The following is a 27,795-nucleotide window of genomic DNA, read 5'->3' on the forward strand; positions in this document are numbered from 1 at the left end:
ATGGATATATATTTTTGACCATATAAACTTAAACTTGTTAAATCTGGACAGTTGTTTCAAGGAAATCGGTCATACTATCCAACATTCCGGACTAGGCAACATATTTAAACAATTGAATTGATTAGAAAGGAGCTTTAAGTTTAGATCGTATTTTGCAAGATTTCGAAAAACACAACAAGATATACTATAGTATCAAAAACAGAAAGTAAAAAAAATAACGCTGGAAAAGCCTTAAACTAGAGTTTGTTTTCTAATGTACGATTTCCTAAAATTGAAAAAAAAGTTAATCTTCTGTAACAAAAAGATGTATATGCATCTCGAAACTTGAATGTTACATTGGATTAAACAGACGAATTCAATACATTTGTTTGTGTCAGTGAGACTATGCCTGAAACATTCGTAAAATTCGTAAAATAGATGTATGTTTTCTTAATGATAAGCTTACTGATATGATTTTGTTATATTTACAATTTCATACATATGTACTTTGAATATAAATTTTTCTATGATAAATTTTGCATTGCACTCATGTGCGTTAAGACACAAGGTTAAAAAGTAATAAATTTCGCAATAAACATTGCAGTTATGCTTAAATAATAGATATCTGAGAAGAGTCGTAGCGGAATTCCTTGAATGCTTATTATATGTTTGAAATACTGATCATTTCCCAATCATGCTCAATATTAGAAAAGTAGATATCTTGTCTGAACCTGTTCGAGAATTTTCATACATATTAAGACCATATGTCTGCAATTATTTTTTTTTACCTCAAGTATGTTTTTATTTTAAATCATCAACAAAATTCTCATTAAAACTCTTACGATGTAAGAAATAGTACACTCTTTTATTTGATTATTTAAGAATAACTAGAATTTTTAAAAAGAATGTCCTCCTATAATTAAATTTTGGTCGTTACACGTCATTTGATTGGATAAAAGATTTAGTCTATATCATATAACATAAGTTGCCTACGTCACAATTAATAACGTCAAGAACGTATTATTCCGCTAGCTTGACGTTACTTTTAAAATATTCTCAAAACTCTATGAAATATCTCTTGGCACTTTACACTAGCTGAAGAAACCTCTCTACACTGCACACTAAAGAGTTCTGATTCTAAGGTATTTTTCTGCAGTTAGAGTGATCTGCCCTTAGAACTAAATTCTAAAAAAAATAGGAATTTACACAATATTACTGAATTTGTAATCAATTCAAGTATTCTCAACATTTTTAAAGGCCAGTATAAATTAACGGAACGTGTTATTTACACGTATTTTCTCTATTTGAAGTAATTAACAGTGATATCTATTCACTGATACTGTGTTGTCTTTGAACATTTTTCCCGGGGGTAAATGCCACGCACCATACATTGAAAATTATATAGATACGCACAATATTAACTCCTTTATGCAATAAATTTTTCCCAATGTCTAAAAAATATTTTGCACTGGTGTAGAGAGGGTCCTTGATAAAATAGAATATCAGAACAAAGTTCGGATATTTTATAACTCCTACACACTGATGAACTTTTCCTGGTGTCTTGGAGGTTCCTGAACTTGAAAAATCCCCTATACGTACTAATGTTGACAACCTGTCATCAAAAACAAACGAAGGCATATCAAATGCGACCACTAGAGGATCAGAATTCTTGACCTATCTGTTAGAATATGCATGACGTATGAAAATGTGTTCGCTCCTTTAAGCTGCCTACTTAGTATTGACGAAAGCCAGAAAAAGATGCAAGCTCACTCTGCTTTCATTGTCTTGAGAATAGAATTTCTAGGATTTCTTCTTAGAAAGAAATATTTCATTATCTCTTATTTTGTATAACACTTTAATAACTTTGTTGAACGGACATCTGCATTATCTAGTTCTAGACTGCAGGCAATATGAAATGTATTTTAACACTACTGAATGAAAGCTGCTAATTAAAATTAAATAGTGTGTTTTTATCTCAGAATGTAGGTTGATATATAAAAACACCTGATCCAGCTCTGAAGTTTCCGAATGTCTGTTTGTATGCCTCATCATAGATTTGTATTGTTTGTTAATTTTTTAAGATCAGTTGGTTTTTGTTACCATCGCTTTTTACATTATATACCTTTACATAAAGAAGGAGTTATTCTTAGTAAGTATTTTTATCTAAGTTTTCTTTTATTTTTTTATCAAGCAGATGGACTTAAAAGCATTTTAAAAATATTCAAATATCTGCAACTGTTATTATTATTTTTTGTACTTTTATGTCTTGCAAAAAAAGATTATAAGTGGTATTTACAAAAATAAATGTCTCATATCCTTTTTCATCAAGTGTCATATATGCGAGGTTTTCAATAAAGTGATATTGAACAGAGAATAGATCTTTACGCAAATACCATGCTGGGGTAACTTATGCAAAGTGAACGTCATGTTTTTGGTGTCTATGTTAAAAGCAAAGGGTCGTTGTTCTTTTTAATTATGCAGGAATATAAAGAAAACATAAGTTCACCAGAGGAAAAAATGCCAACCACGCAGCGGAAGGTTACTGACAGGCGCAGCGGGGTAATCCGGGCGAATCACTGCGGATTCATACTCATATCTATCCGGAATTCTTATATCTAATCATAATGTTTTGTATTAATAGACGCATGATTTAGAGGTGTCATAACAAAAAGAATCGTATTCTGTATTTTACAGATTTCTTCAATGAACTGAACTTTCTGACAAGATTTTTCCATAAAGGACTATCAAAATATGTGAAAAGTCTTTTAAACCACATTTTCAGAATGTTTGTTTTTCACATAACTACATTTTGTAATTCATATGAACATAATATATGTTACACGTATGTGCAAGTTCATTGTTAAATACAGCATAGAATGAATTTAAAGCAGATTTAAAAAAATATATCAAAATTATAAACTTTTTATATACCCTGAGTTATGTACGATCATTAAGGTGCGTTTGCTTCTAGTTATACTTCAACAGTTAACAATTTAGAAACTTTAAACTCATGTGTCAAAACTAGATACAAGCCGCTGTTTTTGTTAATGAACGTATTATGTTTTAATAAGATACAGATTCTGAGTTCAGCGAAGTATGTTAAAATAACTTGGGAATAACACCGCACAATTTAGACAAAACAAATTAAAATGCACATGGTGAACTCTTGATGAAATTTATTGTTCTTGCTATGAGGGCAGTTGTTCAGTATAGACAACTGTTTACAAAGACAAGGGGACTAACAAATTCCATTATTTTTAATGTTATCTCCTTTATAAATCTCCTTTCAGAATCAAGGCCACGATACACGACCAGTGGTATGTAGAAGGTGCCATCCATTTAGTGGCTTGAGATAAAGTTCTACTTTAGAAAAGGGTATGCCCATTATAATTTTTGACAGGTCAAGGACAAATATCCAATCAAATTAATTTGAATCAAGTATCAACAAGATATAGCTTGATAAATTCTTATCTGACATCTATATACCTATCAGTTGAATGATCTGAAATCTTATAAGATCATTGTAATGGAAAGCATGAAAATGTGAATGATGATACTGAAACTTCACTCAGTATTTTTTCATGATACTCAAAGTTCTTAATCTTTTTTTTTTTATCTTGAAGGCTTTTATTTTGCTTTTGTCTACACAACACGATTATTGATTGTTAACATGAACCTAAATGGCAAGATCATCTTATTTTTTAATGACTTTCCTTCAGTTTCATTGATTTTTTGCTACTTTTATTTGAAAAAAATATCGAATTAACATTGGTCTGATATTTTCATATGCAAAATGAATTGACATTCGTCTTTTAAGTATCTATTTTTCTTAACTTTGATGCAAATTGAGTTGAGGCAAACATATATGGAAACATAGGACCGTTTTGCGTTTCTATGAATTTTGCATGTAATATACATTATATATCCCTGAAATGTAAAATTAAACTTTTTTTCATATTTTGAGATATTTTAACGACACATATAGATAAGGCAAAAAACATAAATTCTTTCTGATAAATAACCCAAAAAATTATGAATGTTTTGAATTAGGTTTGAATTGCTTTGCTATTACGCTGAATCTGCTTTTGTTTTTATGCACATGTTGAAGCCCCGTTTTACACTTTTACTGCCCTTCGATCGATATTCTTTAGACTGAAAACAAAAATTATTTCCCTGAAAACAAAAAAAAGGTCACAGCGTTTAGTTATTACGCAAATGTTTTTGTTTGCTCCGACTTATTTATCTGTCAGTGGTTTCTGTTTTTCTTAGCTTCAAATTCTTATGTTTCTCCGATTCCAATCTAAAGTAGAACAAAAACAAAAAGTGGGAAGCACACAGACAATGCCGTAGCCATTTGACGAAAATTCTTAAGATCTCAACTAAAATCTAGTTTGATTGTTTATAATTTTGTTTTACGTCCCTTTGAATATTTTCATTATATATTTAGACGCCTCCATGTACGACAGAGGGCTGCAAATTAAGTCCCGTACTTGTGAACTCTAGAAGAAATACATTGTTCTTGTTATGAGGTGCAGTTGATTACAATAGACAGCTGTTTACAAGGACAAGGAGGACTAACAGATTCCATTCTTCTTCAACTGCTATCTCCTTCAAAAATCTCTTTACACTATCAAGGGCATGTTACACAACCAATGGTTTGCAAAAAAGGTGCCATCCACTTAATAATCATACGATAATGTTCTACTTTAGAAAAGGAATGTCCTTCATTAGAGTTTTTGATAGGTCAAGAGCAAAGCGCCAGTCAAATCAATTTGCATCAAGTATCAATTAGATTTAGCTTCAGAAATTCCTATCTGACATCTTCATATCTATCAATATAATGAACTGAAATCTTATCAGTTCATTATGATGGAAAGAATGAAATGTGAATGATGGTACTGAAAAGTTCATTCATTTTTTATTACTGGGAGCTATTAATTTTGCTTATGTCAAAAACAGCATGATTATTGATTGTTGACATGACAGAAATGGCAAGATAATCTTATTTTTTCAGATTGTCCTTAAGTTTCATTGTTTTTAGTTACTTTTATTTGAAAATAATAGAGAGTTAACAATAGCCTGATTTTTTTTATATGAAAGATAATCTGAAATTCGTATTTTAAGTATCTTTTTATCTTCAATTTGATGCAAATTCAAATAAAGGCAAACAGATTTGGAAATAGAGGACCTTTTGACCTTTCTATAAATTTTGCATGTAATATACCTTACGTATCCCTTAAATGTAAAATTGAACTTTTTTTCATATTTTGATATAGTTTAACGACACATGGAGATAAGGCATCAATCATTAATTCTTTCCGATGAATAACCCCAAATTATTATTCTTTTGAATAAGCTTTGAATTGCTATGCTATTACGCTGAATCTGCTTTAATTTGTTCTTATGCACATGTTTAAGCCCCATTTTGCTGCCCTTTGATCGACATTCTTTAGACTGAAACAAAAATATTTTCCTGAAAACAAAAAAACAAAAAAATAATAAAATAAAAAAATAAAGGTCACAGCGTTTAGTGATTATGCAAATGTTTTTGTTTGCCCCGACATATTTATCCGACAGTGGTTTCTGTTTTTCTTAGCTTCAAATTGTGATGATTCTACGATTCCAATCTAAAGTAGAGCAAACAAATAGTAGGAAGCATACAGGAAATTCCATACCCATTTGACGACTGTTCTTAAGATCTCAGCTAAAATCTAGTTTGATTGTTTTTAATTTTATCTGACGTCCCTTCGAATATTTTCATTATATATTTAGACGCCTTCATGTACCGACGGAGGGCTGCAAATTAAGTCCCGTACTTGTGAACTCTAGAAGAAATACATTGTTCTTGTTATAAGGTGCAGTTCATTACTATAGACAGCTGTTTACAAGGACAAGGAGGACTAACAGATTCCATTCTTTTACAATGTTATCTACTTCAAAATCTCTTTACACAGTCAAGGGCACACTACACAACTATTGGTATGCAGGAGGTGCCATCAAGTTAATTATCTCAAGATAAGGTTCTACTTGAGAGACGGACATGTCCTCCATTAGAGTTTTTGACAGGTCAAGGGTAAAACGCCAATCAGATCAATTTGCAACAAGTATCATCGAAACTTTGCTTGAGGAATTCTGATCTAGTTCTTATTATTAAAAGAAACAGTAAAAATATGATTGATGATATTGAAAACAAAACTGATATTTTCATAGAACACAAAGTTCTCTCAAACAGAAGACCTTAGTAATTGGGAGGCATTGAAATATTGCTCAAGACAAAACAGCACGGTTAATGTTTGTTCAATGTGAGTAGTGTTTGCATCTGTTACGACAGTCATTTACGCTTTTAAGAAGTCTGGGAGATCAAAAAAATATTCATAAGACATACTTGAAATTTTTAAATAATTATGATATCTTTCACTGTCAACTATCATTTGACAAAGAAAGATTTCAAACATTTCAGCTTTAAAATTTGATCAAATTTGTACATTGTATATTGTATATTGTTTAACGTCCCTCTCGAGAATTTTTCACTCATATGGAGACGTCATCTTATGCCGGTGAAGGGCTTCAAATTTAGACCTATACCCGGCACTCAGGGCCATTGAGCAGTGAGGGTTCATTATCGTGCCAGCGCCTACCGTGACACGGGACCTACGTTTTTAAGGTCATATCCGAAAGACCCGTGACTTTCACTTCTGATGCCGAGCGCTTGGCGAAGGAACAGTCGCTACCTATTTTTACGTCTTAGGTTTGACGCAGCGCCGGGATCGAGAATTGAACCCGGGCCTCCCGATCACGAAGCGAACGCTCTACCACTAGGCTACCGTGAACGGTTGTACATTGTATATATTTATATAGATCTCTTCTTCTTAAGGAGATCAAAATAGTCTGAAAATGGCGACAACCAGCAAGCCGTCTTAATTTCATTATGTCCAGAGACTGCTCTATCATTTCCTGAGAAATCTTACACCAAAGAGTCTATAAATCCTTTTAATCTCATTTCCCTATACAAACTACGGTCAATCTTCTATATGGTACCAGTTCTTATTGATCAATAAATCACCGCAAGACTGGTAAACAATTTGACAATGATCGCAAGAAATGTTTGACACCTTCCGGGGGTTCTAGAGGGTATTAATTTTCATAATATTATTTATATGGCGATGATTTTTAATGTAAACATATTTAGCCACTCTTTTCTCAGGCAAATATATGAAAATTGCATTGTTTAGAACATTTTCTTTTTTGTTCATGAAGCGTAAAATAGATATTGCAAATTCAAAGGGGGATGTTATTTTTTAAACTTTTAAAAAATAATAATTGGTATAAGTTAATCCTTTAATACAGTTTATTATGTTAATATAAACTTCTTGGGTTACAATTTAACAAAGTTCATTTTTGTACAAACCAATAAGAAAAAGACATGTTAATTTCATTTAAGAAATAAATAACAAGTTTATAAACTTCAATGGGAATTGAAGTGGGTCGGTCACGTGATCAAATCCTGTGAAGGCCGAAGGCAAATATATGAAAATTGCTTATATATTTAGAACAATTGCATATTTTCGAATTTAAATTATTCTAACCGTCCGTCGTAGATTTTGAAAAATGACGCAAGGTGTAAATCGGCTTGCATGGCGGTTATCGAATTCATTAGGCTAAGGCTATTTCAAAGGGAATATTTTGTGGAAAACTTGTGATCAGTAAAAGTGAACAGATTGTTGTCTGGGAGTATTTTTATTCGTGAAAATTGATAATCGATGCTGAAAAGACAAAAGAAACACGTCCGAAGTTTGTGATAAAAATTTTTTAAACTTTTAAAAAATAATAATTGGTATAAGTTAATCCTTTAATACAGTTTATTATGTTAATATAAACTTCTTGGGTTACAATTTAACAAAGTTTTTCATTTTTGTACAAACCTTGTTTACATTGTAAATAAAATAATTATCATTTTACTTGCTTATTCGTTCAGTTTTATACAGGAAAAGCAAGTAGAAGGTCATTTTATAAAGTACCGGTAGATATTACATTGTTGAATTTTATTACCACAAATGTATATATTTAGTGGTAAAGATAAAGACACTCTTAGTGTGAACTTAAATCTTACTTGATTTGGTTGTAAAAGCATTTAAGAGTTCTTGACGCTCAAATTCTCAGTCAATATACATTGTACTCTCCTTCTATTAAAACAAACCTCTTAGAACAAAAAAATTTTGCCCTCAGATCGATTTCCTAATAAAGATATGAAAAACATGTTGGTTTTTCCTTTCTAATTCCTTCTAAAACTCTAGTCACAGGTTTGCTTCCAAACAAAAGTACATTGAATAGACCAGAAAGGGTTTATTCATTTTTTTTTCTTTATTCACACCTCCGTGATCGGGAGGTCGTGAGTTCGAATCTCGGCCGCGACTGACCTAAGTCGATAAAAAATGGGTAGCAACTGTTCCTTCGCCATGCGCTTGGCACTTTGAAGTGAAAGTTGCGGGTACTTCGGATGAGACCTTAAAAACTGAGGCCCCGTGTCAGCGGCAGGCGTTGGCACGATAAAGATCCCTCACTGCTCAATAGCCCTGAGTGCCGAGTAAAGGTCAAAATTTGAAGCCCTTCACCGGCATAGGGTAACGTCTCCATATGAGTGAAAAATTCTCGAGAGGGACGTTAAACAATATACAATCAATCAATCAATCTTTATTCACACAACATACAGTATTATATACATATATTGAATTTCAAAAAGAGCAGAAGTGAGTTTTCATTTTATTTTACGAGAAAGAGTGAGAAAGAGGGAGAGAGTTAAAGATAAAATTAAGAGAACAGCTTCCACCTGTTCCACTGGGTATCAAACTTTTCAATTTGACCATTCTTATAAGAAATCAATTTTTGTTATTTAATTTTTTGACATTCACACTACACCGAAATACTGTCTTGAAGTAAGAGTTACTCTAAATTCCCCAACATGAATGCCATCATAAAATCGATAGCCTCCTTGTGAGGCCCTTGTGAAGCAGTGTTGCTCCTAAATCTATTGAATCACCAATCTTTTGACTAAATGAAGTGTCAATTGTTTAATCGTGCATGTGATTCAATGTTGATTATGAGCTCAGCTTTTTAACCATCATAGAAAATAACATCCTACGCAAACAGAGTTTGACCGCGGAACACTTTACAACACTTAATGGAGCGCGGCGAAGTATCAGATTGAAATCCAGGACATCGATAGTTCCGGCAAACCACAACGTAGACATTTACATAATACAACCGCGAGAAAAAATAGTTTCTTGTAATCGAAAACATGAATGCTATTAATCATATTGATTAACTTTCAAATTAAACGGCTTCTCCTTTTTGTCAAATTATTGGTAATTTATGGCACATTTTTACAAACTCACAGAATGATGAAAAATGGAGGACATCTTCGTGACAATTAAAGAAAGAATATGACCACTTACAATTAGTCTTGTTTCTGTATGAAAATGTAAATTGATAAATGAATCTATATCAGGTTGTTTGGGAATGGCTCTAAATTATTTTTTACTTCCTTTAACAGTTAAAAATAAAGAATTAGAAAATTCGGGAGATAATTCTTTGTAATGATCTTTATGTCAAAGATGAGTTGGTACTCCATGCAGACTAAAACAAATAAAAAATGCAGATAGGATATATATTTGTTACACGAAAAAAGCATATGTTCTGTTAATATTCGAAGCCTAGCAGCAATACAGAGCCAAATCATTGTAATTTGACATTTCCTGTAGTTCTTGAGTCCTGAAGCCACATATCATATAAAGTTCTACGATACAAAATTGACCCATTGAACGTTTTAAATTCCGATTTTCTACATATATGTCATGCATGTTTGCTTGTGGATTGCTCAATTTAAACAAAGCCACTTAATACGGTTATTAACATTTGGTTCAGAAAAGGGTAATAATATTTGTTCATGAAAATTAAGCTCTTCGTCTATTTCTCTGGTTTTGGTGTTTTGGTATTGATCTTATGGAATTATTTTCTCTAATTATACGGCTATGTGAAGTTAAAAGCTCTTCCACACAAGATTGGAGTATAATAAGATGGTAATGAGCCTGTCCTTAAGAATTGCTTTGTCGGTGGTTATCAACGCATCAATTAAAAAACACATCACTTGAAATTAGGCTGGTGATAAAAGACAAAAGATGGGGGTATGTCATTTTTCAATATCTGAACTTCAATCAGAGAACAATGGCATCAATCGTTACTTGGACAGAGAAAAGAATTGATTTTATTTAGGTTAAAGAATTCTCAAACAATGCTTAAAACTGCAATGAAAGGAGGAAAAAACTCAAATCAATCATTCATTGGTGAAGCTATTTGAATTGATGACAGGCTAGCTACCACAAAGCATTAAAATTGCTATAAAATTCTGTAACGTATTTCAAGGTTTTCTAAGGAATAATTTTATCTTACAGTGACACGGAATTGGGTTTTTAGTATAATATTAAATCCAAAGGGAGCGATTTATCAGCATAATATTCTCAGAAATAGGCAACTGTTTCAGCAGAGACATATAAATTTATATATTTCTGGTTTCAAGAACTAGTAGATTCTCAGTCTTGTTTATCAGAAGTATTTTCAGACACAGACTTTAACAAATACGTAGTGATTATGTTTCTTGGGATTAGTTAAATTGTCATATTATAGTTTCTCATTCCACGAAAATATCAGAAAATCTTGATTGCTGCGTCTGACAGGAATAAATAACATTGCACTGAGAAAAACGTGCTCTCTCTCATTGCATGTTCGATATTCTTCAGCAGACAACGAATAGATTGAATTCTGGCCAGAAAATGTCAAAGCAAGTCAAAGAAAAGATAAAACCAAATACTCCAGTTTGATTCTTCACTAAGTCTTGCTCTCCCTCGTTTGCTAATTATATACAAGTTTTTGAATATCTTTTTATAAAATTTATATCATTTAATTCTTTAATTCAAATTGTTCATACATGTATAATTCTTCTGCCTTTGAAATCATATGCATCCATGGAACCTGATCTCACCTCTGATGTTTCGGAGGTCCGTGTTTGTTCTGCTCCTATTATGTATTGTTTAATGGACTTTTGAGCCTGAATACTATTCGTTATCTTCATATATTTCATACATGTATCACCACTTAAAAGAAGAAATGGTGAAAAGTATGAGTAGAAGACGATCATCTAAAAACACATCTTGGGAATATTTTGTAAATAGAAATGAAAGTAGACAATATGACTGGGTCTGGTATAACAAAAGTAGACTCCACGTGTTCAGAATTCATCCAAACATATTTATCCAATATTCATGACTTTCTGTGTTTTGACTTCTACGAAGTTCGCACTATTTGTTTCCTGACCATACCATTAATACTGCAATTGCAAATTTGACGAGCCGAGGAAGGCATTACAAAATCGTCGTTTCATGCCCATGAATTTAAATGAGGTATCTGGTCTGATAATAGCCCTGTAATGAGGTTCCCCACCAGCTTATTAGCATATTTAGGAAAAGAAAGTCGCTGTTTTGTTCCTAGACATGTCCGGACGGTTATCTACGTAAATGACTTCGTAGCTGGAAGCGTAACTAAAGCTTACAAATGCAGCAAGGAGATATTAATCAACCAACATTCTGGTAAAAATTATTCATTTATCATCTGGCACTGATTAATTTTGATTGAATCAGAGTCATTTCGTGTAAACATCTAGAAAATCCACTCAATTAAATTGATATATTGATCATAGTAATGGTTTTCCAGTGGGTCATATCACTTCACTTAATCATTTTGTATGACTGATGTTTTCATACACCTTATCATAAACCTAACATATACATATCAGATGTATGACATATATGGAGACAACAAACAGTTTTCCAAGCTCAAAAGTCCGTAAAAAATACAAAAAGGAGTAGACCAAACACAGAACTCCAAAACATATTTCAATTATAAACCACATTGTTAAAACAATAAATGATATAATTGGTATTTAAAAAGATTTAAACAGAAGTGGTATTTTTTTTAAAAAAATCATTGATTATTACTTGTTGTTATTAATTATCGTATATATCTTTAAATGTAGGAATTTTGCATTTTGAAACTAAGAATTGTTTTTTTTTTTTTTTAATTCTAAAATTAACATTCAAAGTTGATTTTAAACAGTATTTCCCCTGGCCTCCCCCCACCACCACCACCACCGAATTCATAAATGTCCATAAAGTCCTCTAAGACAGACATGCGTTTAAATAAATTTATGATATTCTGAATATATCACATCTCAAGGAGAACATGCCTCAAACAATTTCTTAACCAAGGCAAAGTATTGGCAAATAAGTTGTTGAATCAGGATATCAACACTCTTGTTTGTAGGCATCATTTCGTAAAGTTTATTGTCGATACACATCATATCAAGCTAGCTGACGTTTTTGATACTAATTGTTAAGTCATTATTTATACACTGAACTATCTAAAGATTTTTTCCGTTTACCCCGATCATGACAAGAAGCACATGGCGAGTATTACCGGTCGGCAGATGTTCACTCCTCCATGGCACCTGATCCAACTGTAAGTTTAAGGTTCATTTTTTCTCTGCTCCTGATTTGCATTGTTTTGTTTTTTTTGGGACGTTTGAAATTGAATACTGTTTAAGTGTATATTTTGAGTAAGACATTTAAGAGAAAGAAATGCGATGTAACTTAAAGACAGTCAAGCGGAACTTTACCTCAGAGTGTTCGTTTTTTCAAGAAAAACAATTATTCAGTCAGTGTTTCTTCAAATGGATATTTTAGTTAGCAATGAGTTGAATTTTCTTTTGAATTTGTAAGGTATTCCAAACTGCAAAAGTCTCCTGTTAAAAATTTTCAGAGTGAGTGCCATTGCCGTGGAAGAAAACAATAATAAAAAAAATAGGGCCCGTTTTGAGATTTCAACTTCAATATATTTCGATTTTGGTGAGGACGGAATGATAAGATTATTGGTTACTATTGCTAATATTATAGTCAGCTTTAAAGTTAGTTGCAGAGGCGATTGAAGCGCCGACAGTTTAAAGATCGTTTTAAATTTTATAATTACCACATACTGGAAATCACAAATTACAGATCTTTCCTAAGTATGTATTATTTTACATATACTTATTAAACTCATTTATTAACGCAAATAAAAATTAAATTAACCGTTTAATATATTAAGCAACAGAAAATTGTTTTGTTTCCGAAAAAAAATAACAGGATAAGAAGTGTTAATGAATAAACATGCAACTCCGTACCGATGCCTTCATAATAACTGCTCTCAAAAATACAAATATTCATACTTATATTAGGCAATGCTTCTAAAATTAATCAAGAAGTTAAGTTAAGAATAGATCGTTTACGTCAAACCTTATTTATCTAGCTATGGGGTTTGAATTTAAAATAGAGAATATGAAAATAACAACTGCGGGATTTTTCTGTTCACACCAGGCGCTTGAAATGTGTTTGTTGCTCACATTGTCTTGTAAGTGTCTGGAAAACATTGATCGCTTCTCTTTTTTATCAGGTTAACACATCCCAGAACGTTTTCCAGTAAAGACAATTTGTTTGTTAAACTTGTGAGATAGCGTGTCTAAATTGTTAAGAGATAAAAAATAGAACATATCTTGTTCACACCCTGTTTTGTCAATTATGTTGTTCCAATTCACACGGAATGTCGCTTACATCAAGTAACCTTTACTGTTTTTTAATTAACTTCCCTCTCAAAGTGAGTAGTTTTGTTTGTTTGGCAATCAAAAGTTTATTGAATATGACCTATTTGTGTAGATCGTAAAATCTTCTAGGCAAACTGCGGGTTTCCAAAGCTTCCAAATAAACACTTTCAAACTGCATCAAAGAAACAATTGACTATAAATATCTTCGACTTGAATTTTATAGAAAACATCAACATTGATATATTCTAAATGTTTATATTTTTTTTTACTTATATTGATTTAAAATGTACACTTGTATATGTATATGTATAATAACATGAAACATTCGTTTAAGAAGATTGTTTTCTTTTGAAAAAAACGTTTCTTCAGTGAGAAAAATAGACTTACGTAATACAGTATAAATTTTCAGAGAGAGAGAGAGAGGGAAAGAGGGAGAAAGAGAGAGAGATTCATGTCGAGACTTTTCAAAGACATGTGTTGATTTTTACAATTGTGATTTATTACAATTGTAGAGCATCTACGTACATGTATGAACAATTTCTGAAGCAAGGTAGGTTATTGACGGGCAAGTTATAATTAATGGAACAAGAATATCAGCAGTGCTATTTGAAGTCATCATTTTGTAAGTTCTATTGTCGATACAACGGTCTTGTCAGTAAATACAATTTTTCATTAAGTCAAATTCTGACTGACGTTTTCATACTAATTGTTAGACCATTATTTGCACACCGAACTGTCGACGGTTTTTCCGTTATTTCCTGATCTTGACAACGAGCACACGGCGTTTGTTACAGGGGATGTACACTCCCCCATGACACCTGATCCAACCTCTGATGTTTTAGAGGTCCGTGTTTGCTGTGTTCCAATTTTGTATTGTTTATATGATATATTAAAAGGTGAAAGCAAGTTGCCTTTTAGTTTCATTTTGATCACAATGTCGTTCAAATATTTAGTCATACAAAAATTTGGTGCATCTTGAGATAACAGTTCCTTAAACAGCGATACTGAGATAGCAGAATCTAAACTCGTGTAAGTTTTTTTCTTACATCGAGGTACTGGATTTCTTATCACCATATTACAAACCATATAATTCCAAAGGAAAAGCCACACGCAAAAAAAAAAAAAGACAGCTCATTGCTAATAAGCTCTAAAAACATATTCCAAAGGAAAAGCCACACAAACAGAGGATTGTAAAATAAAACCACGTGTTACAATACAAGTAGATTCAACCTACACACAAATGATTAGAACTGTTTTTCGTAGAAACAAAACATTAAATACATCTTTAAGGTAGCTTTTATTGCACTATAAGCAGAATTTTTATGCCCGTTTGTAACCTAAAGAACGCTTTCAAGTATGGTATTGTAGAGGAAAAAGTCATCTTTTTTTTATATCGAGCACAGGAAGAGAAATCATTAGTAATGTAACTCACGCAAGGAACCGCCAATGAAGATCTCGTTATTCTACATATTGGTCATTGTGTGGAGATATCCGGTATTTGTATCTAAGACATCCATGGGGAAAATAAGTCTAGAACCCAATTACTTTTTGGATAAAACCCATTTCAATGTGTCTGTATAATTGAGGGGGTACATAATTAGACTTTTTTTCTGAACACAAGAACAGAATATAACAGACGAAGTAATTTTGCACAAAAGGTTAACAAACACAGATCCGTGTCTTGACTTTTGTTTGCAATATAAAATGTCAAAGAATATTTAGATTCTAGATTTGGTTTAATTCAACTGGCTTAGCACGATCCTGAGTTTTGTAAGAAACGAATCTACTTAATTCCACTTTATAATGTCATATACGAAACAACTCAACAATTCTTCATCCACGAATGCGAATCTCCAGAAACCAATAGGGTTTTCCTCAATGCAAGAAACTAAGATTTAACGAAAATACACATTTTATGTTATATTTGATTACCGATGTATTGACAATCTATTCTGAATTTTGTATACAAAAACAAATCATCTTTTCTTACCAATCTTCCACTAGATGGTTTTTCAACAATTTTGAATTGTAAAAAAAAAAGTAGGCGATTGCTTTAGCATTTATTGTACTTAACTAACTTGAATTTCAAAAAATTGCTAGCCAATAATCATCACTGCATATCTTCTGAATAAAACTCAAAATTTGATTGTCGTGTAACTACAAGTAGAACGGATTTCCAGTAGGCAGAGTGGTATAGATTTGATAACAGTGACATAGTTAGTCATGTATTTCTATGATTACAATCTTTACTCTTTAAAAGGAATAAAAAGAAGTTAACGGATCTTAATGTGCAACAAGCATTAAATGAACTGCAATTGAGTGTTTTATGTATCGTTTTTACAAAAGTTCATTTACGTTTACACCAATGAAATACAAGAAAACACAATGATCTGAAACACGGGCTATATACTTTGCAGTTTGAAATTAGAGTTCCTCTATTTATCAACTTCCTTAAGTTTCCAAATTGTAACATTTCTGTTATTTAGTTATCTGGCTACGTGTAACATGGTTGTACCATGTTCGACCACGCCGTAGTCTGGGAATAATGCAATGAAAAGGAAAATGTGTACCTTTTAGAATTGAACATAATTCACTTTCCCCCACATATTCCATTTTCCTAAAACTACAATTGAAGTTCAAGAAGATGAACAAAAAATTGCATCACCGATATTATCGATTAAATTGCAATTTGTAATTTGTTTTGCTGATCTATACCCTATTATATTGTAAAGCAGTAAATCCTGAGAAGTAATCAGTGTGAAAAAGAAGTATGAAATGAGTAGAAATTGACAAAGTCAAACCTTCAGGGAGACAAATGGATAAACTCAGCGCCCTGCCATTACACAGGGTTGGTCATTATCCACCTAACTGCTCTGAAAAATAACGACTTGCTTTTTAGGCTTTATGAAGGTAATGAAACATGTTTTCAATGCTACATTTTTTGGTGTTCGTGGTAGTTTAACGACTATTCTGGGGGTTTCAAGATAACGCTTTAATAAACAAGTTTTCTCTGATTTTTTTTTTCAACTTTTTATTTTTTTCAACCAATATGTGAACATGTAAATGAAATCAAGTTTTAACCATGTGAAAGAAAATGAGATTAAAACTCTTGTTAATGAGGAACATGAAAAAAAGCTTTTATCTAAAATGACTTGCTCTGCAGTTTATCTTTTAAATTCAATTCTAATGCAATGAAAAACCGAAATAATCATGGTTTAAGCTGATTTGCTTTAAAACATGCTCACTTATTTTGGCACATACCGGAATTTTGCCATATGCATCGCTAGCTAATGGTAAAGAAAGATTTCAGAATAACCTTATTTTTTTAAATTTGATTCTTTTAAGTTGCACATGACAGTGTCCAAAGGGAAAGTGTAAAAACATTAATTTTCGAGAGAAGGAATATTTTGTGATAAAAAAGGACCATGAATTAATATTCTACACAACTTGAAAATGAATAGACGATTTAATAGTTTTATTTACCAAAAGGAATACGCCAAAGCTGTAATGCAGCTATCAAACAATTCTCTATTGTTTTTTTTGCATTTTTTTTTGTTTATGTACAACAAGTCAGACGAAATTATTAGTAACACTAACGAATATTGGGTGAACAATCTTTATAACAGATGTCAATAAAACGTTACGAAAACAATACCATTACCATTTAAAGATCGTTTTAAAATTTATAATTACCACATACTGGAAATCACAAATTACAGATCTTTCCTAAGTATGTATTATTTTACATATACTTATTAAACTCATTTATTAACGCAAATAAAAATTAAATTAACCGTTTAATATATTAAGCAACAGAAAATTGTTTTGTTTCCGAAAAAAATAACAGGATAAGAAGTGTTAATGAATAAACATGCAACTCCGTACCGATGCCTTCATAATAACTGCTCTCAAAAATACAAATATTCATACTTATATTAGGCAATGCTTCTAAAATTAATCAAGAAGTTAAGTTAAGAATAGATCGTTTACGTCAAACCTTATTTATCTAGCTATGGGGTTTGAATTTAAAATAGAGAATATGAAAATAACAACTGCGGGATTTTTCTGTTCACACCAGGCGCTTGAAATGTGTTTGTTGCTCACATTGTCTTGTAAGTGTCTGGAAAACATTGATCGCTTCTCTTTTTTATCAGGTTAACACATCCCAGAACGTTTTCCAGTAAAGACAATTTGTTTGTTAAACTTGTGAGATAGCGTGTCTAAATTGTTAAGAGATAAAAAATAGAACATATCTTGTTCACACCCTGTTTTGTCAATTATGTTGTTCCAATTCACACGGAATGTCGCTTACATCAAGTAACCTTTACTGTTTTTTAATTAACTTCCCTCTCAAAGTGAGTAGTTTTGTTTGTTTGGCAATCAAAAGTTTATTGAATATGACCTATCTGTGTAGATCGTAAAATCTTCTAGGCAAACTGCGGGTTTCCAAAGCTTCCAAATAAACACTTTCAAACTGCATCAAAGAAACAATTGTTTAATTACTATAAATATCTTCGACTTGAATTTTATAGAAAACATCAACATTGATATATTCTAAATGTTTTTATTTTTTTACTTATATTGATTTAAAATGTGCACTTGTATATGTATATGTATAATAACATGAAACATTCGTTTAAGAAGATTGTTTTCTTTTGAAAAAAACGTTTCTTCAGTGAGAAAAATAGACTTACGTAATACAGTATAAATTTTCAGAGAGAGAGAGAGAGGGAAAGAGGGAGAAAGAGAGAGAGATTCATGTCGAGACTTTTCAGAGACATGTGTTGATTTTTACAGTTGTGATTTATTACAATTGTAGAGCATCTACGTACATGTATGAACAATTTCTGAAGCAAGGTAGGTTATTGACAGGCAAGTTATAATTAATGGAACAAGAATATCAGCAGTGCTATTTGAAGTCATCATTTTGTAAGTTCTATTGTCGATACAACGGTCTTGTCAGTAAATACAATTTTTCATTAAGTCAAATTCTGACTGACGTTTTCATACTAATTGTTAGACCATTATTTGCACACCGAACTGTCGACGGTTTTTCCGTTATTTCCTGATCTTGACAACGAGCACACGGCGTTTGTTACAGGGGATGTACACTCCCCCATGACACCTGATCCAACCTCTGATGTTTTAGAGGTCCGTGTTTGCTGTGTTCCAATTTTGTATTGTTTATATGATATATTAAAAGGTGAAAGCAAGTTGCCTTTTAGTTTCATTTTGATCACAATGTCGTTCAAATATTTAGTCATACAAAAATTTGGTGCATCTTGAGATAACAGTTCCTTAAACAGCGATACTGAGATAGCAGAATCTAAACTCGTGTAAGTTTTTTTCTTACATCGAGGTACTGGATTTCTTATCACCATATTACAAACCATATAATTCCAAAGGAAAAGCCACACGCAAAAAAAAAAAAAGACAGCTCATTGCTAATAAGCTCTAAAAAGGATTGTAAAATAAAACCACGTGTTACAATACAAGTAGATTCAACCTACACACAAATGATTAGAACTGTTTTTCGTAGAAACAAAACATTAAATACATCTTTAAGGTAGCTTTTATTGCACTATAAGCAGAATTTTTATGCCCGTTTGTAACCTAAAGAACGCTTTCAAGTATGGTATTGTAGAGGAAAAAGTCATCTTTTTTTTATATCGAGCACAGGAAGAGAAATCATTAGTAATGTAACTCACGCAAGGAACCGCCAATGAAGATCTCGTTATTCTACATATTGGTCATTGTGTGGAGATATCCGGTATTTGTATCTAAGACATCCATGGGGAAAATAAGTCTAGAACCCAATTACTTTTTGGATAAAACCCATTTCAATGTGTCTGTATAATTGAGGGGGTACATAATTAGACTTTTTTTCTGAACACAAGAACAGAATATAACAGACGAAGTAATTTTGCACAAAAGGTTAACAAACACAGATCCGTGTCTTGACTTTTGTTTGCAATATAAAATGTCAAAGAATATTTAGATTCTAGATTTGGTTTAATTCAACTGGCTTAGCACGATCCTGAGTTTTGTAAGAAACGAATCTACTTAATTCCACTTTATAATGTCATATACGAAACAACTCAACAATTCTTCATCCACGAATGCGAATCTCCAGAAACCAATAGGGTTTTCCTCAATGCAAGAAACTAAGATTTAACGAAAATACACATTTTATGTTATATTTGATTACCGATCTATTGGCAATCTATTCTGAATTTTGTATACAAAGAATACATCATGTTTTCTTACCAATCTTCCACTAGATGGTTTTTCAACAGTTTTGAATTGTAAAAAAAAAGTAGGCGATCGCTTTAGCATTTATTGTACTAAACTAACTTGAATTTCAAAAAATTGCTAGCCAACAACCATCGCTGCATATCTTCTGAATAAAACTCAAAATTTGATTGTCGTGTAACTACAAGTAGAACGGATTTCCAGTAGGCAGCGTGGTATAGATTTGATAACAGTGACATAGTTAGTTATGCATTCCTATGATTACAATCTTTACTCCTTAAAAGGAATAAAAAGAAATTCACAGATCTTAATGTATAACAAGCATTAAGTGAATTGCTATTGAGTGTTTTATGTATCGTTTTTACAAAAGTTCATTTACGTTTACACCAATGAAATACAAGAAAACACAATGATCTGAAACACGGGCTATATACTTTGCAGTTTGAAATTAGAGTTCCTCTATTTATCAACTTCCTTAAGTTTCCAAATTGTAACATTTCTGTTATTTAGTTATCTGGCTACGAGTAACATGGTTGTACCATGTTCGACCGCGCCGTAGTCTGGGAATAATGCAATGAAAAGGAAAATATGTACCTTTTAGAATTGAACATAATTCACTTTCCCCCACATATTCCATTTTCCTAAAACTACAATTGAAGTTCAAGAAGATGAACAAAAAATTGCATCACCGATATTATCGATTAAATTGCAATTTGTAATTTGTTTTGCTGATCTATACCCTATTATATTGTAAAGCAGTAAATCCTGAGAAGTAATCAGTGTGAAAAAGAAGTATGAAATGAGTAGAAATTGACAAAGTCAAACCTTCAGGGAGACAAATGGATAAACTCAGCGCCCTGCCATTACACAGGGTTGGTCATTATCCACCTAACTGCTCTGAAAAATAACGACTTGCTTTTTAGGCTTTATGAAGGTAATGAAACATGTTTTCAATGCTACATTTTTTGGTGTTCGTGGTAGTTTAACGAATATTCTGGGGGTTTCAAGATAACGCTTTAATAAACAAGTTTTCTCTGATTTTTTTTTTTTAACTTTTCATATTTTTCAACCAATTCTCAAATTTGTGAACATGTAAATGAAATCAAGTTTTAACCGGGTGAAAGAAAATGAGATTAAAACTCTAGTTAATGAGGAACATGAAAAAAAAAAGCTTTTATCTAAAATGACTTGCTCTGCAGTTTATCTTTTAAATTCAATTCTATTGCGATGAAAAACCGAAATAATCATGGTTTAAGTTGACTTGCTTTAAAACATGCTCACTTATTTTGGCACATACCGGAATATTGCCATATGCATCGCTAGCTAATGGTAAAGAAAGATTTCAGAATAACCTTATTTTTTTAAATTTGATTCTTTTAAGTTGCACATGACAGTGTCCAAAGGGAAAGTGTAAAAACATTAATTTTCGAGAGAAGGAATATTTTGTGATAAAAAAGGACCATGAATTAATTCTACACAACTTGAAAATGAATACTAGACGATTTAATAGTTTTATTTACCAAAAGGAATACGTCAAAGCTGTAATGCAGCTATCAAACAATTCTCGATTGTCTTTTGCATTTTTTTCTTTATGTACAACAAGTTAGACGAAATTATTAGTAACACTAACGAATATTGGGTGAACAATCTTTATAACAGATGTCAATAAAACGTTACGAAAACAATACCATTCTTCAGCACGGTTTACAGAATACTGATTTGATTTTATGTATTTCGACATAAACTCAACCTACGTGAAACTGGTAAAGAAAAAGATGTCAAATTATAGGAATGTGGGATTATGAAATTTCTCAAAACGATTTTAATTTATATCCGTTTTTTTTTACTTTGAAACTCTTTTGAAGAGTTAAAACGATTTTTTAAATTTGGCGTTTATTGATATTTATTTATTTAATTTTTACATAAAAATATAAGTCAAGGTAATGGTTTCCATCCTTGAAGGATCTCTTGCCATCGTTAATATCTTCTGTATATGATATTGACTTATCAAAAACATTTTGTTACGTTTATTGTTGTGTAGATAGCTTCGTCTCGTTTTATATACATGTATGTATGTATCAAGGTATTAAGTAAATGTTTTCAAAGAAAATAAAAGCAAAATCTTATTCACTTCTTTAAAAATGATATAAACAGTGTTTATTATCTGTCACTTTGATAACTTCAATACAGGGAATAATGCCACTCTGGAAAAAAAATGTGCCACTATTTATTAACATACTTTTATCAAATTTTCTCCTAAACAAATTAATAACCTGCGGGTTTATCAAACATCATGCATTGATGGTTTTACAAAAGAATTGCATTAGAATTATTTATTTACTTTTATAAACAAATTAATAAAATATTTGATTTATTTCTTGCAATATTTATGTGACCATGATAAGTCCCCTGTTACTAATAAACTTCCTCCGACCTTTCGTGAAGTGAGCAGGTGTCTAAAGTTATCATTATTTTCCCTCCTTTGAGAAATATATATAAATGAAATGTATGGAGGTTACAAACAGTATTCAAGCTAAAAAGTTCATTAAACAATACAAAATTGGAGTAGAGCAATCACAGACCGTCAATACACCAGAGGTGGGATCAGGTGTCATGGACGAGGGACCATCCCCTGCAGACCATCCGTCGACAGTTCAGTGTGTAGATAAAGGTCTGGGTACGGGGATCTCTCGGTGCAACAAAGATATATAATGACTTGTAAAAAATTAACATAAAATGTTATTAAAGGTCAGAAATAATGACTATATAAATTCTTAATTAATAGAATATCTAATTTTAGTCATGTAAAGAGATAACTAAGATTTAAATTAACTTGAACGACAGAAACTAATGGTCATCCAACACTTTTGGGCATATTCTTTTCTTTTCCAAAAGTAATGTTCTCCTAAACTAGTAAGTGCTTTGTATGACCAGTACTAGTCCTCCGTACATGAAAAGAACATTATATCTTCATCTCTCTTATGGTTTGCTTAATTGTGACATAGTACTGCATGACTTAGTGACACGAAACGCATATTCTTTGAAATCTCTGGATAAAACAATAACAAGATAAATTAAAAAAATGCAGACAGCAGAATAGAGACTTTTGATCGAAACCTTTCAGGAACGAATTAATTAAAATATGTATCATAACGTATTTTAATACTTTTAAAATAATTTTCAAGACTTTTGTAAAGATTATCATAAAACAAGGTTTTCGTGACAATAGTTTTAATTGGTCTCATTACCAACTCTTACGTCCGTTTTCCTAAATTTACAGTGTCATTAGAAAATACAAAATAACGAACATCATTTTAATTGAAATTTCTATCCCTTCAGAGATCCAATTATGTCACTTTTTCAAAGTTTATAGTTCCAGACCAAACCAACATATTTTTACCATTATTTTTAATTGTGGAAGTTACATAATATCTATTTACGTTGTTTTCCATCATGTTGAATTTTAATCTCAATGTTATGTAAACTGTCTCATAATAAAGAAAAAAGAGATATTATTTACCATCACATATAAACATTCAATGCTAGAGTTTTTTTTAAATTATGAAATTAAGCACGGTATATTTGTGGCTTGAAAAAGCAGGGTGTTAAATTAATGTGTCAATTTTTTTTTTTATATAAAAGTAGGTTTTAGATGAAATAAACGGTTACAATGTTTATTGCTCTCTTTGATACTTCTTTAAGCATCATATATAGAAAAGATATAATACCAGTGTTGAATATTAAAAATCTTGATTGCAATAACGTAATTTTTGTTATAAATGACGAAAATGAAGGATTGACTTTAATGAAGGTTTTATTTTTCAATTATTTGTGATGGAACCCAAATTGCATTGGGATACCACCGAAACGTACTTATCGCATTTCAGAAATAACGTATTTTCATATTTTTTGTTTAGATTTGAATCTGAGTTACATTATTTTAAAAAATCCAAGTTTAAGCTCATGAAAAACTCCAGAACTACTTTAACTTTAATAAAAATATCATATATACTTGGCTTTTCCAGAATGATGACCTATTAAGAGATAACGAATTTATGAATTTCATCTGCATTGTATTTTTACAGCAAGTTGTCAATTTTATGAGTAAGTATTAACTGTTTAATAAAAGCCCCAACTTCTTGTATGGAAGAATGTCGGACATTTCTTGTATAACGCTTAACAATTGTACTGAGTAGGTTGTCAATAGATGATCTGAATACGGTAGTCAGATTTGTAAAACCCCTTCTGATAACGATAAATTAGATTTGTTAGACTCTTAATAAGAGTACAAGACAAACATGTTTTAGTTGTAAGAATTTTATAACTATAAGGATAATAAGGATACAACATTAAAAAGGCGAAAGAAATCACTGAAACAGAAATCCATGTTTGGGGGGAGGGTGTCATGAATTTCTTAAAATTACTTTTCTCTCAAAATACAAGAGAAGCGACAAAACAACTTAGAACGGTGATTTAAATCTCAGTTATTGATTTTGCGCTTTATGACGTCAAAAAACTCAACCTCACAATTGCACATGTAATTTAATTAACATTTTTGGGTTTTTCCTCAATTATACGGTTTATCAACATTATAACTTTTTAAAAAATATTTGTTATTTCGGTTTACTAGTAAAGAGTCTATGATTTTAACTTAGGCATCGACATAGGAGAAACTAATCACGTCTATGGTAAATTGACTTTGAAGCTAACCGTCATCACTTGAAATTTCAGACACTAATCAATCACTTTAATAAATCTCCTTATTTTCTTAGAAGCATTATGACGTAGCAGACACCCAGAATCAATTATGGATGAATGTAGACTCCCTCGTGGTCTTTCTACAATATTGAAACATATGATCTGATATAAAGTTTGGGAATTGTCCAGGACTTCGGAAAATCGAATTGTTCTATTTTGTTGAAATTAACAAATATCCAATCTGCTTTAAGTGACTTGAAATGAAAAAAATTACATATTTTAAGAGTTTGAAAAATAAAGGGCTGAAGATAACAAACAGTAACCAATCTTATAAATTCAGTAAACAAAACGATTCAAGAACGAGACAAATCCAAGAATCTCATAAAACACAATATCATAGGTGGGATCAGGTGATACGAAGGAGTAAATATCCCCTATTGACCGGTCACACCAGTTCTTCAGCCCTATGAACTGATCATTGCGAGGCAATCATTACGACCTTAACATTTTCTTAAAAATGAAAAAGATCGTTAAAATTTTTTTAATGTAACTTTTTTCAGTAGCTCGCTTCTGTTTAAAATTATTGTCATGAATCAATTTGGAGACATATACGCCACATTTGATGATGTTGGGTGATGGCACTGATGCATTCCCAATTGCATTATAGGTAGTCATTATCGTATATACTCAGTAAATGAAAAGATGAGATAAATTTCTGAAATTTTAGTGGAAAGGAAGTAAAAGAAATGTTTTGTTAATGTGCACTTTTAATGTCATTAAACAATATTAATCTGGACGATTATTACCAAAAAATCAATGTTTTAATATTTGATTGTCATCAAATACACGTAAACATGATTGTTTTATAATTATGTTATTATGCTATGCAGGCATTTTATCATATAATTCTGTGGATTTAGAGTAAGACAATAACTGCTCTATATTGTCACGAATAATAAATCCCTTGAAAGTCGTCTTCATTACCTTAACCTTTGCAAATCAGTGGTTAATTGGAATTTAATTACATCCTTTCAAATAAAGGTGTTGTGAGCGAGTTCATCATAATATTCCTTCCAACGATTCCTTTTCTGCAATTCGTAAATGTAACATTCAATTTGCCAAAATGACCTTGCTTAAAACACCTCCAATTGTGTCCCTGTAAGCAAAGATTTTGAGGTATATAGTTTTTGTCCTGTCCTCAGTCTATCTGTTTGGCCACAAAAACTTTTATTTTTCCCATTACTTTTGAGTTAGTTGGGCTTTCAAATTTCACAGGTGTACTCCTTATGACATTTTCCTTTCTTTGAATTCCATCAAATATGACCTCTTGACATTTACATTTTAGTTTGACATACTTTTAAACCAAAAAAAATTCCAGATTTAATTTTTGGATAAAACTTCTGAATAATAAATTCTAAGGCTTTCATACTGCACTTGTTTTTTTTTTTTTTTTTTTTTTTTTTTTTTGCTGTGACAAGTCCTTTCAATGAATACAAATATTTTTTTAATCTTTTTACCTTGACCCTAAAGTTTGACCACTTAAAAAAACTTTTACATTAGCCATAGCTTTTAAGCATTTAGCACTTAGGCTTATTTCACATATTTACCTCTTATGACAAGACCTTCATATGGATACCTTTTTTCGGTTTTCTGAAATGACTTTATATCAAGGCCATTTCACACCCTCGGATCATAAGAACGTTTATATGAAGTATGCACTTTCAATGACATACGAGGATAAGAAACAGAAACCAAGATCAAAAGTGTACATCATCAATATAAATCAGTAGCAGATTAAAAATGCACCTCTTAAAGCATTAGAGATGGGATAAGATGCCATGGAGAAGTAAGCATCCCCTGCCAGTCGGTCACACTTGCATTGTGCTCCTTGTCACGATCAAACAAACAGGAAAATACCTACGGTATTCCAGAAGAGAAAGTTATTGATTCCAAATTCGTATAAAATCCTTTTCTTTGATGATAGATTGTATTTGTTAACAATTGATTTAACTACAGAATCTGCTAAAGTTGTCTTGATGAGACAGATCATTTCCTTGGATCATTAACTTATTTGATAATAGCATAACTTGTTTAAACATGGTTAAACATTGTTTGTGCTTTTAGCATATTTTCGCACTAAATGGGAGGCATAAACTCCATACGCAGGTGATAACGTTACATTGCTTCATAAAAGGGATTTTCTTCAGAAGAATCCAAGTCAGCAATTTTAATATATATGACTGCCGTCACGAAAAAAGGGCCCTTATCTTTTGACGTCACAATGCTCAGAAAACGACGTCAAAGTCACGGTATTGTAAACACGGAAGTAATTTTTATCGACTGCGTTTCGTGAACTAGAAATAATATTAGATTTTAAAGTGTAACAAAGATTTGAAATTTGATGCAAACATTTTGTAATAGGTATATGATATCATTACTATTTAGTACGTGAATTTATTCTTAAATCTGTTCAAGTATTTAATTTCATATTGATATACGCTACATTGGACGTATGTATGCACATTGCAAGGAACAGCGATTTAAACGAAGTCTGTGGATGACTTAATTAAAAATGCTGTATATAACTGTTTTTTGAGCAATTCACAAATGCTTACATTACCTTTCATGTTAAAAATTCTAAATATTAAAAGGTTTATTTCATACACATGTATATATATTTTTTTTGAGAAAGAGAGAGAGAGAAATGAACGAGCGAGAGATCTATGCACATATAGTTTTACCGTTTTTATTAGCGCTACTTTTTTTCCTGAAAAATATATACCATAATTTAAAATGCATTTAGCCATTTTAATTTTAAGCCATAGTTAATCATACTGATGTACACCGATAGCCAGCCTACGGTGAACTATCGATTTTAAAATGTTTGTGAAAAGGGAGGGTTAAGGAGATAAGCAAAAAAAAAAAAAAAAAAAAATCTCCGAATAAAAAGACAACTGGTTAAAGTTCAAACTAAAAAAACATAACATTTCTTTGATTGGATATAGATTCTGGTAACATGGGAGATCCAACCCTTAATAATAATAAATAATTCTATACTACATGTAAATTAACAGTAAGATAATATGCTAAGGAAATAAGGGGGGGGGGCGGAGAATGGGGATGCCACTAAAATTTTTCTAAAAATATATTTGTTTCAAAAACTTATTTACAAATGATCAAAA

At 31.4% G+C, this 27,795-nt stretch overlaps 1 protein-coding gene across 2 annotated transcripts in view; it reads right to left on the reverse strand.

The window, feature by feature from the left end:
* LOC134262099 (galanin receptor 2a-like) overlaps positions 1-27,795 on the reverse strand; it is a 51,231-nt gene that overhangs the window by 10,479 nt on the left and 12,957 nt on the right. The window lies entirely within an intron of this gene.

Source organism: Saccostrea cucullata, unplaced genomic scaffold, assembly GCF_032062105.1.
Source record: "Saccostrea cucullata isolate Sc308-1 unplaced genomic scaffold, CSIRO_AGI_Scuc_v1 ctg356, whole genome shotgun sequence".
Taxonomy (NCBI): Eukaryota; Metazoa; Mollusca; class Bivalvia; order Ostreida; family Ostreidae; genus Saccostrea; species Saccostrea cuccullata.